The sequence below is a fragment of the Camelus ferus genome, chromosome 1 (genome assembly GCF_009834535.1).
Source record: "Camelus ferus isolate YT-003-E chromosome 1, BCGSAC_Cfer_1.0, whole genome shotgun sequence".
Lineage (NCBI taxonomy): Eukaryota > Metazoa > Chordata > Mammalia > Artiodactyla > Camelidae > Camelus > Camelus ferus.
Window position 1 is genome coordinate 89,895,215 of NC_045696.1, and position 11,964 is coordinate 89,907,178.

Sequence of the window (11,964 nt, forward strand, 5' to 3'; positions counted from 1 at the left end):
ATGACTTCAGATGTATTATGTACCCAACAATCTTGCTTTGAGTATAACTTTGATCCAAGTATTGCACTGTGGATCCAGCAATGTGTTCACCTAAATAAGATTTATGAGAATGAAAGTTTTGGTGTGGAAACATTTTGAGCTGTTTGCAGGTCAAGGGATAATGCAGACACCTTAAATTCATCTTTACCAATTTTAGTTTGATAAGAGGAAGATGAACAAGAAAGAAGAAGAGAAACAAGAGTGTGTGAACTGATACCCTGAAAGGTTACAAGATACCTTCCACCCATACGTGAGCAGGAATCCAAAGGACCAGGCCAACATCATCATCATTATCAGATAAGCACAGCTCTATGTGCATCCTGCTAGCATGTAAATGAGTCTATTCCACGTGTCTGGCAGAAATTGGGTGAAACAGTGAATGGTGGCGAGTCTCAACAGTTCATGTGTAGCAGGAAATGTAGAAGCATCTGTTCTGCTCGTGGGATCCCTGAGAGGAGTCATGGCCTAATAACTGAGTGACCTCACTTGTTTTGAAGGAAGATTGTCTAAATTAGAGGTAAACCTAATTTGTAGGATATTTTAAAAGTGACTTTATTTTTTAATTAGCTGTTACATGTTGCGTATATGTCATATAATAAAAATTTTTGAACTAAAAATAATTAATCCACAATCTCCCTACCCAAAAGCATCAGTTATTTTCCCTGGTCCATATTCTCTGCCAGTCCCTGTCCATCTGCATAGATCAGGGAGCCAGGTGCTGTCCTGGGCACTGTCCATAGTTACTCACTTAATCTCCGCAATGACCCTGAGAGCAATGTCCCCACTGCATAGGGGAGACTGAGACTTAGGAAGGTTAAACAGCTTGCACTAGGTGGTGTGGCAAGTTGAAAGATCCTGGAATTGAGTTCTGGTGGGCCCCAAATCTGAAGTCTGTACTGCTGGCCACTCTGTAACATGGCCCCTGTGTTATGGGATCAAGTCAAATGTATTCTGCTTTACTTTTCTGCCTTGCTAAATTAACTTCTTCTTATCTTTTTTATTGGCTGCACAAAATTCATTTGAAGAAATGTACTGTAATTTAGCTTTTTCCTATTATTGGACATTTATGTATGTCATATTTCTCTGCTATGTAGCTAGAACTACAACGGACTTTTCGTTTCTAAAGCTTTTTTTCTTCCTCCTTTCGAATTAGTTCCTAAGGATAAATTTCCAGGAATGATATTACTTTATCAAGAGATATAAACATAAAATAGTTAATTATTTTAAATGCATGTACATAACTTACAGAGGTTTTAGACAACTGTTAATGAAGGGATAAGAATTATTACATTCCATTCTTTCAACATCCCGCATGAGTTTTCGCTACATGCTGGGCACTGAACTAAACAGTAGGTATACAAACACACTGGAAGATCAGAATCCTGCCTTCCTGGTACTTAATCCTACTATGGTAGAAAATTACATATTTATTTTAAAAATACATTTTCTTCATAAGTTATATGATGACAAAATTCAGATTCTTCTAAGTTATTAGAAATAAAGAAGGCTAAAATAGTAGAGTTTTACATATTTTTCATTTTTAGGTATCCAGGACAATCCTAGCTCCCACACTTAGGACACATCCTTGGGCAATTTCCTTACTCTTCCAATTTCCACATGTGTGGAATGGAAATAAGGTACTGTGGGATTATCTGATATAGTACCTCTGAGCATGTGGAGTGGTGCACACCACCTAGTGAGCGCTCAGTAACTGTTAGCTAATTCAGTGACGTCCTGAAACTAGCTCAGATGACCTTGTGATTGCTAATTTTTTAGGAATTTTGAAAGACAGTCCTTAGACACAGGCATTAGTAAACACTCTTCATGGTGGGACTATTTACACCACAGAAACTGGCACAAACTTGATTAGTAATCAAGACTTTTATTCAGACAGCTGTTAATACACATTCACCAGCACACCACTATTACCATTCACGTACGTATTACCCTTTCCCTGGAGAAGGTTGTTACAGATGGTGAACTATACCCACAAGTTAAGTGAGTAGTTAAAGAAATAAGTGGTCAGCGGGGTTTCTTTCTGTATTGCTGACTAGTAAAGAATGCTTTAGGTTGGTTAAGAAGCTACAGACTGTATATTCAGTGTGTAGCTACATTTTAAATAACTCATACACAGATGACTCACTAGTAAATCACGTGGAAGTAAAATTTAAGTAAGCAATTTGTTATTTAGTTAATAAATATGGTTGTGAGGGGAAAAAGAGGAGAACTTGGAATGGGCTAATGAAGGTAGCATCCATGGTTCTGCCATTGGATCAAGCCAGTTTACTAACTTAAAACATTAGTTAACTTAACCTCTGTGAGTCTTGGTTTTCTTATCTGAAAAATGAGGATAATAACAGTTAACTCAAAAAATTGTTATGAGGATTAAATGAGATAAGTAACCAACACATAATAGGCACTAAATACAAGTTTGTATTCCTTTTACTCTTAAGATGGGAGAGTCTTATACAGATGGCCATCAGGCACATAGAAAAATGCTCAACATTGCTAATTATTAGAGAAATGCAAATGAAAACTACAATGAGGTATCACCTCACTCCAGTCAGAATAGCCATCATTCAAAAGTCCACAAATAATAAATGCTGGAGTGGGTGTGGAGAAAAGGGAACCCTCTTACACTATTAGTGGGAATATAAATTGGTGCAGCCACTATGGAAAACAGTATGGATATTCCTTTAAAAACTAAAAATAGAGTTACCCTATGATCCAGCAATCCCACTCCTGGGCATATATCCAGAGAAAACTCCAATTCAAAAAGATACATGCACTCCAATGATCATAGAAGCACTATTTACAATAGCCAAGACATGGAAGCAACTTAAATGTCCACTATGGACAGAGGACTGGGTAAAGAAGTTGTGGTGTGTATATACAATGGAATACTACTCAGCCATAAAAAAGAATGAGATAATGCCATTTACAGCAACATGGATTGACCTAGAGATTATCATACTAAGTAAAATAAACCATAAAAAGAAAGACAAATATAATATGTCACTTACATGTGGAATCTAAAAAAGACACAAATGAAATTATTTACAAAACAGAAAGAGATTCACATACATAGAAAACAAACTTATGGTTACAAAAGGGGAAAGGCAGGGGGAGGGATAAATTGGGAGTTTGGGATTAGCAGATACAAACTACTATGTACAGAATAAACAACAAGGTCCTACTGTATAGCACAGGGAATTATACTCAATAACTTATAATAACCTATAATGAAAAGAATATGAAAAGGAATATATATCTATGTATATGTATAACTGAATAACTATACTGTACACCAGAAACTAACATGACATTGTAAATCAACTATACTTCAGTAAGAAAAGAACTGTTTTAAAGTCTTGAAGGAATGGTATGAGTCAAGGTACAACAACCAGGGAGGGATAGGGGTAGGAGAGAGTCAAGCCGGGCTGGGCTGTTGTCAGAAGCTGCAAGGCAGAGGCAAGGATTTCTTAGGTGTACTCCTCTGGGTAGTAACAACAGTTTGGGTCCAGCCCAGTGCTGATCAGAGTCAAGTCCTCTAAAGCAGAGCATGATATGGCTGACGAATAAGATTTGAGGTTATAGAGAAGATACAAGCCTAATTTTTCTGGGTGACTCAGGCTGTATCTGAAGGAATGACAAAGAAGAAAACAAGTCCCAAAGTTCTAATTCATTAGAGATGCCAATGAAATGAGTAAATATTTCTCCAAGAAAATACTTTTTGCTTCTTTAAAGGAGTTAACACGCACTTGGATATGTCAGCACGCGTACGTTTGTGTGAGAAATGAATCTTGATGTTTCACAGCCACATGGCGGCCAAAGAAAGACAATATATAAAACCCACATGAGAACTAGTGAGACTGCGGGAAAAAATGGAAGAATGAGGATGTTGTTCAAGATTCATTTATGAAAGGAAAACACTGGAAACTTGAGTATCAACAAAGTATAATCGTTAAGAGAATTGTGGAATATACCTATGATAGAATATTATCTGGTTGTTAAACTGATGGTTATTAAGACTACACAATAGCATGGGAAATGCAATAAGTAAAAATCAAATATAGGATTCAGATTATACAGGTATGTCATGATTCCAAATGTGTTAAAAACAAACAAGAAGAAGACTTAAACTTGCAGTGGTTTTTATGGAGATTTCCTTTTTCTATTTTCTAGAATTTTTTTTACAATATGGCTATGTTAAAATTTAAAATTATTAATGTTCAATTTCAGCTCCTTCCTGCTGCTTAGGAATCCTCTTGTTGGACATCTGTGGGCTTCCTGAAACGGCTCCCTTCTTCCAGGCTCAGTCCCACCTCCTCTGCCCAGTCGGTGACCTTGCCTTTGACCAGAGGGGCTAAATCTCTCCAGGGAAAACTACTTGCTTTCTGTCATCCCCTCTTTCTGTCTTTGCATTCAATTGTCTATAATATCAGACAGAGGGCTCCACCCCCTTCCCCAGGCTAACTCCCTCCTGTCTGGAGAAACAAGACCCTGCCTGTTCGTTACTCTACACCATTGCCTGCCTTTTTAAGGAAACTGACATCCCTTCTTCCTAACTCTCTTAACCCTGTTCCCCTGAGCCCAGGTGTAGTCATCCAGCTCCTGAGATGCTCCTGCCTCTACCGATCTTTCCTCCCAGAGAACTTTCCGGTACAGTACTTATTGCTATGTGGTATGTGCTCTAAAGCCAGACTTCCCAGGTTTAAATTCTTGCTCCTCCACCGAGTAGGCTGCTTACCCTTGCTGTGTCTCAGTTCACTCATCTTTAAAATGGGGACAGTAATAGAACTCACTTCACAAGCGCTCAATGAACACAAGTGGTTTATTACTTGTGTTCCTTGATTGATTGAGTTTCAACTTGTCTTCCTAGCCACAGTGAAAAATGCTGAAGGATATTTTACTCTTACTCGTTTTCCCTTCGTGTGAGAAGCACTGTCTCTGTTTGCCCAGGACTTAGGGGTTTCCCAGGTCATGAGATTTTCAGTGCTAGAACGGAAAATCCCAGGCAAACTGAGACGGTTGGTCACCCTGCCTTCATGTGTAAGAGAATGGCTCACATGTAGTAGGTATTTAAGGAATTCTTATTGAACGAGTCCATATGTAAAATACAGGCAAAATCATGATACACACAGACATTTCCTGCATAAACATAAATCTACAAATCTGCATTCAGTCTAAAACAGTGAATTCTCTTTTCCTGTGTTGATATGGCCGCTGGCATATTTAAACAAACCCTTTTTAACCCAGATAACATATCCCATACTAAAGGTAGCTTTTCCTTTTTACCATTTTAAAACACTGACATTAGCCTTCTAGAGTGGTTTATATCATCCTTTGGTGAGATGTAAACTTTTAAAAACTTTTGTTCAAAATTGGAATCTGTGTTAACAGCCAGATTTCCTTCTGCCCTTGGAATATAACTAGATGGTGGTGAATTCTCTCTGTAGGTTAAATTATTTCTGCAAGTTTAAGCACACTACTTCTCTAATTGCTTAGGGTTGAGGATTCCTCATTCCAGAAAATCCCAGCCAATAGAATGCGGGGTAGAAGCAACTTCCCATCTTGACACCCCAAGCTTCATTCTCCTCACCACCACCCCCCCAGCAGCCAACATGCAAGCATAGCAACAGCAGCTGGTGCAGCGGAACAGCACTGTTTAAAATAAACACTCTTCCCAGTCGGCATTTGCAAGTGATCTTTTTCTTTCCATCGTTTAAAATATAAGTGTGAACATAGCTTAAGAATTGTAAAACAAATGAAAATGAAAACTGCCTGGAAAGGTATGCAGAAGAAGAAAAATCATGAGAAAATGCTAACTGCCAAGAGGGATTTATGCTTCACCCTTTACCACCAGAAATTCCATTCCCGCGTATATTGAAAGCTCTTCCTAAGGGTTCCCAAAATTTAGAATTCAAGGACCTCCTAGAAAACGTCATCCCCATATAATTCCATTTTGCAAGTGTTTGCAGGGTACCTACCACGTGCTAGGTGACGCAAGGATGCAAAGATGGAAGAACAAAGTCATAAGATAAGTACACAGATAAGTACAAACCATAAGGCGTATGAACAGTTACACAGAATAATGGTTTGGAACATGGTCTCTGAACCAGACTGACCAGGTTTGAAAGATGGCTTAGCCACTGAGCAGAGGTATGACTTCATAGATCACTTAGCATCTCTGGGTTGCGTTTCTTCATCCGTGAAATGAGGGGTACGAGCAGCACCTATTTTCAAAGGTTGATGTGAGGCTTAAGTGAATTAATTTACATAAAGTGCTTAGAGTAGGGCCTGACACATAGCAAGTGCTGTATTTGTGTTTATTATTATTACTTTTAAGATAAAATGTTACAGGGGACATAAGACAGGTTGAGAAGACATGCAATGGATATTTAAGAAAGAGCACATCTCAGGAGAGCAGGACAAACTTCAAAGGCGAAGTGAGATGGGTTTTACGTCAGGTGACAAGGACAATAAGAGATGTATAAAGCAAAAGGAGAGGTGACCCAGCAGAGGGAGAGGTGAGGCTTTAGGACCTGAGGAGGAAGACAGCAGAGGGGGCAGGGAGGGAGCGATGGGGGCCACATCCAGTCAGATGGCTCCTCACTGGCTCTCTGAGGATGAGGACCACTCGGTAAGGCCTGGAGGGGAGGACAGGCCAGGTGGGCAGTGCAAAAGCTGTGTGTTTGGAAAAATGTTGTGAGAGTTCAGTTTTGGCCAAATGCTCACTGTAGGGAATTGAGGGCTAGGTGAAGGGATGCAGGAGAAAAGCAGAAGCGGAAGATGAAGAAGCCAGTGGGGGGAGGCTGGGGAAGGCCAACAAGTACACGGACACCACGCTAAGGAACCAGCTTCATTGTGTTTGTGTGGCCTCCTTGGAGTATTTCCCTTAGACTCTATTATGGTGTTAGTTTAAAAGGCAGATTCTTAGGAGGGAGGGAGGATATTGAGAGGAAGTGAGAGGGCTGCAGAGAAAGGAGGCAGGAGGTGCTCAGGGAAGAGAAAACAACCTCAGAGTCATCATCTTCTTAAGTTCCTGCTTCTGACCCCACCTCCCTGAGATCCCCCTTCACTGTAAGCTACAGGGAATGAGGCAGCGAGATCAGGGAACTGATGGCTCTCCAGCCTTCCCCCAGGGGTTTGCAATAATCACATGCACACCTGAAGGTGCTTAAACCTTCTTTGTGGTCCACTGTATAGAAGCTCACTCCCTTAAACAGGAGCCATGGTCACACCAGAGAAGGAATCACCCTCAGGTCATTGGTTGGCATCAGAAGCATGTGTGGTGAGTCAGAAGTGACCTGCAGACAATCGCGGATCTGTGCAAGGACCCCTCAGCCCACATCTCTGAGATGATACCCTCCAGAGAGGGATCACTTGGGACAGGTCACACCATGTTATGTGGAAAATAATGCAGTGGCAACAGGAACACTGACAAAGGGGTTAAGGATATGAGTTGCAGAGCCAGGAAAACGAGAAACACACATCTCTCTTTTGTTAAGCTCCGGTAAGCAGTCTCGGGAACCTCTCTTCTTGGTGCAGTAAATGCCTACGCCAGGCCATGGCTTGATGGGTGTTTCTTCAGGTTTTATTCTCTTGCCTTCATCTTTTGTTGTATTCAAAGAGCCATCTGTATCCTTCTCTTAATTTGCTAAATTCCTTACTCAAGGCAGAAGCAGCACCTGTTCAGGCTCCCAATTCACGTTCATGTGGGTGAAAGGGAAAAACAGTCCTAGCTGAAGCTCATACTATCAGATAAAAGGGGATCTGAGTCGCTGAAATGTAAGGGGTGTGTCTTCCTGTGCAAATTAATTTGATGGTTTTGAGAGCAAAGTCCACACACACACACACACACACCCTGCAGGCAGCCAAGTAATCTTGTTTGTAAAATCAATGAAGAATTCACTAAACCATGTGTTTTAAAATTAAATAATGATTTAATGCTCTCTCTGTTAGAAAGCTCGAAAAGTTTGATTCATTATAAATCTGCTAGAATTCGTATCCTGAGAAGATAGATAGTAGCATTTTCAACAAACAGGTGATAAGGATACTCATGCACTGAACGTATGGAAAAAAAAGAGCTGCGGGAGAGAAGAGAAGACATTCAGATTTCCTCCTTACAACAATCCCATGAAACCAATAAAAAGCATCCCATATATAGTGGTTTGTATTCCAAAGGCTCCACAAAACAACATTTCTGATATCTAGCACCTGGAAACAAGGCAAAGATAATAATAACCATAGTAACAATTGTGTCCGTAAACCGTTTTTATAATGTCATTTAATTTTTTTCCTCAAAGAAATCCTATGACAAGGAAGGAGAGGAACTACTATCTCTGCTTTTCTAAATAAAAATAATAAAAAAACAATAAAAGCTCAGAGAAGTTTACTGACTCAATCAACCAATCCCAAATACTGAAATTTCCAGGCCCACATTCTTCTGAAAGTCTCTCCTCAACAGAAACTAGCGTTGGAGGAACCAGCAGCCACCCAAGCTGGAGCCACCTCGCGCCCTCTCTTGACCTTCCATCCCCCAAACTCCCACGTCACAGACATTAATGTGTGTCTTCCTGCTCCCACCACTCTTGGGAAGGCCTTCCAGGGACATGGAAAGCTGCTGCCCCCATCTTAGCACACAAACTTAAACATTCATGATATAAAACAACATATTGTTTAAAACACACACTTTGTACAGTGGACTACCAAGCACAAGGGTGTGTATGTGTGTATATATATCATTAAAATGGGTAAATATTTAAGATAAACTAAATGAAAATAAAGCAAGTTATAGGAAAATATGTGTGATTCTAGAGACCCATACATACACACACATGTGCACAGACATGCAGGTAATGTATACACACTAAATCTGACAGCAGTTACTTCCAAGGGCTTGGAAAGGGCACGACGCTCGCAGGTGTAACGAAGGGGCTATGCCTTGTGTCGGGCACTCAGGCTCTGCAGCCACATACATGGTTTTGGGTCCAACTCACATAACAGCCATGTGAGCACAGGCAAGTCACTCAGCCTGCTGTGCCTCAGTTTCCTCATCTGTAAAGTGAAGATGATTATTGGGCTGATATAAGGACTAAATGGAATAGTCACATGTAAATCAGTTAGCGTCTGGTACATTTTTAAAAACGCTTTCAATACATGCTAGGTATTAACTGTTCCAATTTTTATAAAGAGAATGCATTACTTGTATGTTTTCTTAGTTTAAGCAGAGTCTGAGATAATAACAGAAGAGGGCTGGTTTTGTTTTGTAAGGTGGCCATGACAGAGAACCACAGCGTAGGGGGCTTAAACAGCAGAAACGTGTGGTTTCACAGCTCTGGAGGCTGGAAGTCTGAGAGCAAGGTGTCAGCAGGGTTGGCTGCTCCTGAGGGCCGTGAGGAAGAATCTGCTTCATGCCCGTCTCCCAGCTTCTGGTGCGTTGCAGGCAACCCACAGGGGTCCCTTGGCCTGTAGGTTCATCGCCCTGATCTCTGCCTTCATCTCTGTGTGGCCTGTGTGTGTGTTTGTCTCTGAATCCAAAGTTCCCCATTAGGTAAGGACACCAGTCATACTGGATTTGGGCCCACTCTAATGACCTCATTTTAACTTGACCATCAGCAAAGACCCTATTTCCAAATCAGGTCACATTCACAGGTAGAGGGGTGTTAGGACTTCAACATGTTTTGAAGAAGACACAACACAACCTGCAACAATGGGAGAAGACCAAATTAGAGGTTACTGCAGTAGTCTAGGTTTTTTCCTAGAGTACTGGCCAGGTAGAGTTTTAAAAATGAAAAAACACAGTAAGATTTGGTAATTGAGTGTAATGGAGAGAAGCAGAGAGCCTGGGGTTTCTGGCTGAAGCATCTGGTAGATGCTGGCAGTGACATTCACTGAGACGCAGTGAGGACTGGAGTAGATGGCCTGGGGGTAAACTCAAAAAGGTCTTCAAAATTAACTTTAACAAAATGCCCATATAGCTTAATTCTAGTAATTCTGTGGCATGGGCCAACTAGGTTTATTTTAATAAGACTGATGTTTATTTTTTAGATTTTGTTTCCTTATGCTTTGAGTCTCCTTCACGATTTCTGACACTGGTCTTTCAATGTCATGGGTCCTTTATAAACACATCTATGTTGCTCTCCATGGAGGCTTCCGCACCCTTGGTTTTGAGTGTCAAGTGTTTCAGTGGCTTTGGGTGCAGACCGCGTCCACAAGAACAGGACTGGGGCTTTGCAAGCAGGGAGAGAGCGCCCATTTCTTTATTATTCTATCTGCATCTAACTTAAAGGGCCCCTAATAAATGTTCCCAGCATAAGCTATTAGAGTATAAAGTTATACAATGAGGAGAAAATTTTTCTTGACTCTCTAAATTGTGTGATGAATTGTATGCAGTAGTACCGTTAAGGCACTGGGGAGCCCATGGGTGACACATATGATTTGCAACAAGTATTCATGTCTCTAGGTCTCTATGGGTGACTTGTGATCAAAATTACCTGTGGCCAAAACAAGAGAGAAGGAGTTATGGGAAGTAGTAGGGGGAACAGACGCAAGAAACTTCTGGACTATAAGAAAGCAAATTGGAAAAAAAATTTCCCCAGTCATTGAGAAACTGTCAGTAGCACCGATTCTGAATCAGTTAAGCAAGCTGTAGAATTACCTCTTCTGTGTTTGTTGATCTATTCAAGAAATACGTACTGGGAGCCTGCCATGTGCATGTGCCCAGGACTCATCTGGATGCTGGGGAACATCAGTGAACAAACCAGGAGAGGGTCCCTGCCCTCATGCAGCTTACACTCCAGTGAGAAGACAGGCACTCAACAAGGAAACAAATGTATCACAGTGGGTCAGATGGGAATGAATGCTGAGGAAAGCTCTGTACCAGATAGAGTTTGGTGATGGGGAGGGGGTTGCTAATTTGCAAAAGGTGGTCAGGAGGGTATTTCTGACAAGGTGAGAGGCCCTAGAGTGACAATAAGTTGATTGGAAACAACAAGTCCCACCCTTTTTGAACTTACAGTGAATTTGCAATCTCTGGAATACAGCAGCAAAATTATAAAAGAAAAGTAGGTTCTCTTTGGCAGTGGCTGTCTGCACAGTTTCTTTTCTTTGTTTCTTTCTTTTTAAAAAAAAACATTTTAAGGTCGTTGTTTATTAAAAAATATTTTAAGGTCGTTGTTTAGGAAATGAGTAAAGTGTGATGGGAGAGCCAGGCCTTTGGCACCTGACTTCCCTGAGTTCAGATTCTGGTTCCAGCCCTTACTGACTGTGCAGGGCTGAACAGATGGCTTAACCTCCCTTAAAAATGAGAAAGGAAATCTCTGTCCTAGAGCACCAAGTAGAGTCATTGCTCTTCTGGCTCCTATCTCAGGAAAGAAATTATTGATTATTGGAAATTGAGGTTTGAGACAATGAAACATAATGGTGCAACCTGGTATAAAAAGCAAACACTGATGATACCTAAAGTTTCTACCCTCTTCACATTTAAACCTCATTTTACTCACTGGTTTTTTCTTCCCGTCATTGACATGCACAGGGACAATATGCATTAAATATTAAGAAGGACTAAATACTAGTGAATTCAATTGCAAAAAGTTATAGGATATCTTTCTGTATAAATATCTTAAGAGAAATACAAAGGTCAAAAGCAACTACATCTGCCTCTAGAAAGAAAAACATAAGCACAGATGGTCATCCCTCAGTATCCATGGGCGACTGGTTACAGGACCCCTGTGGATACCAAAATCTGGGGATGTTCAAGTTCCTTATATAAAATGGCATAGGATCTGCAAATAATCTATGTATACCCTCCAGTGTACTTTAAATCATCTCTAAATTATGTATATACCTAATACAATGAAATGCTATTAAATAGTTGCCTATGCTTTTTGGAACTTTCTACAATCTTTTTTCCTAATATTT

The 11,964-nt window shown here is 40.5% G+C and overlaps 1 long non-coding RNA gene across 1 annotated transcript; it reads left to right on the top strand.

Moving 5' to 3' along the window:
- The first annotated feature begins 675 nt into the window (after positions 1 to 675).
- LOC116665596 lies at positions 676 to 5,704 on the top strand. Its single transcript, XR_004322247.1, has 3 exons — positions 676 to 759; positions 3,937 to 3,939; positions 5,694 to 5,704. It is a non-coding gene; the product is annotated as an uncharacterized LOC116665596 (long non-coding RNA).
- Positions 5,705 to 11,964: the final 6,260 nt, after the last annotated feature.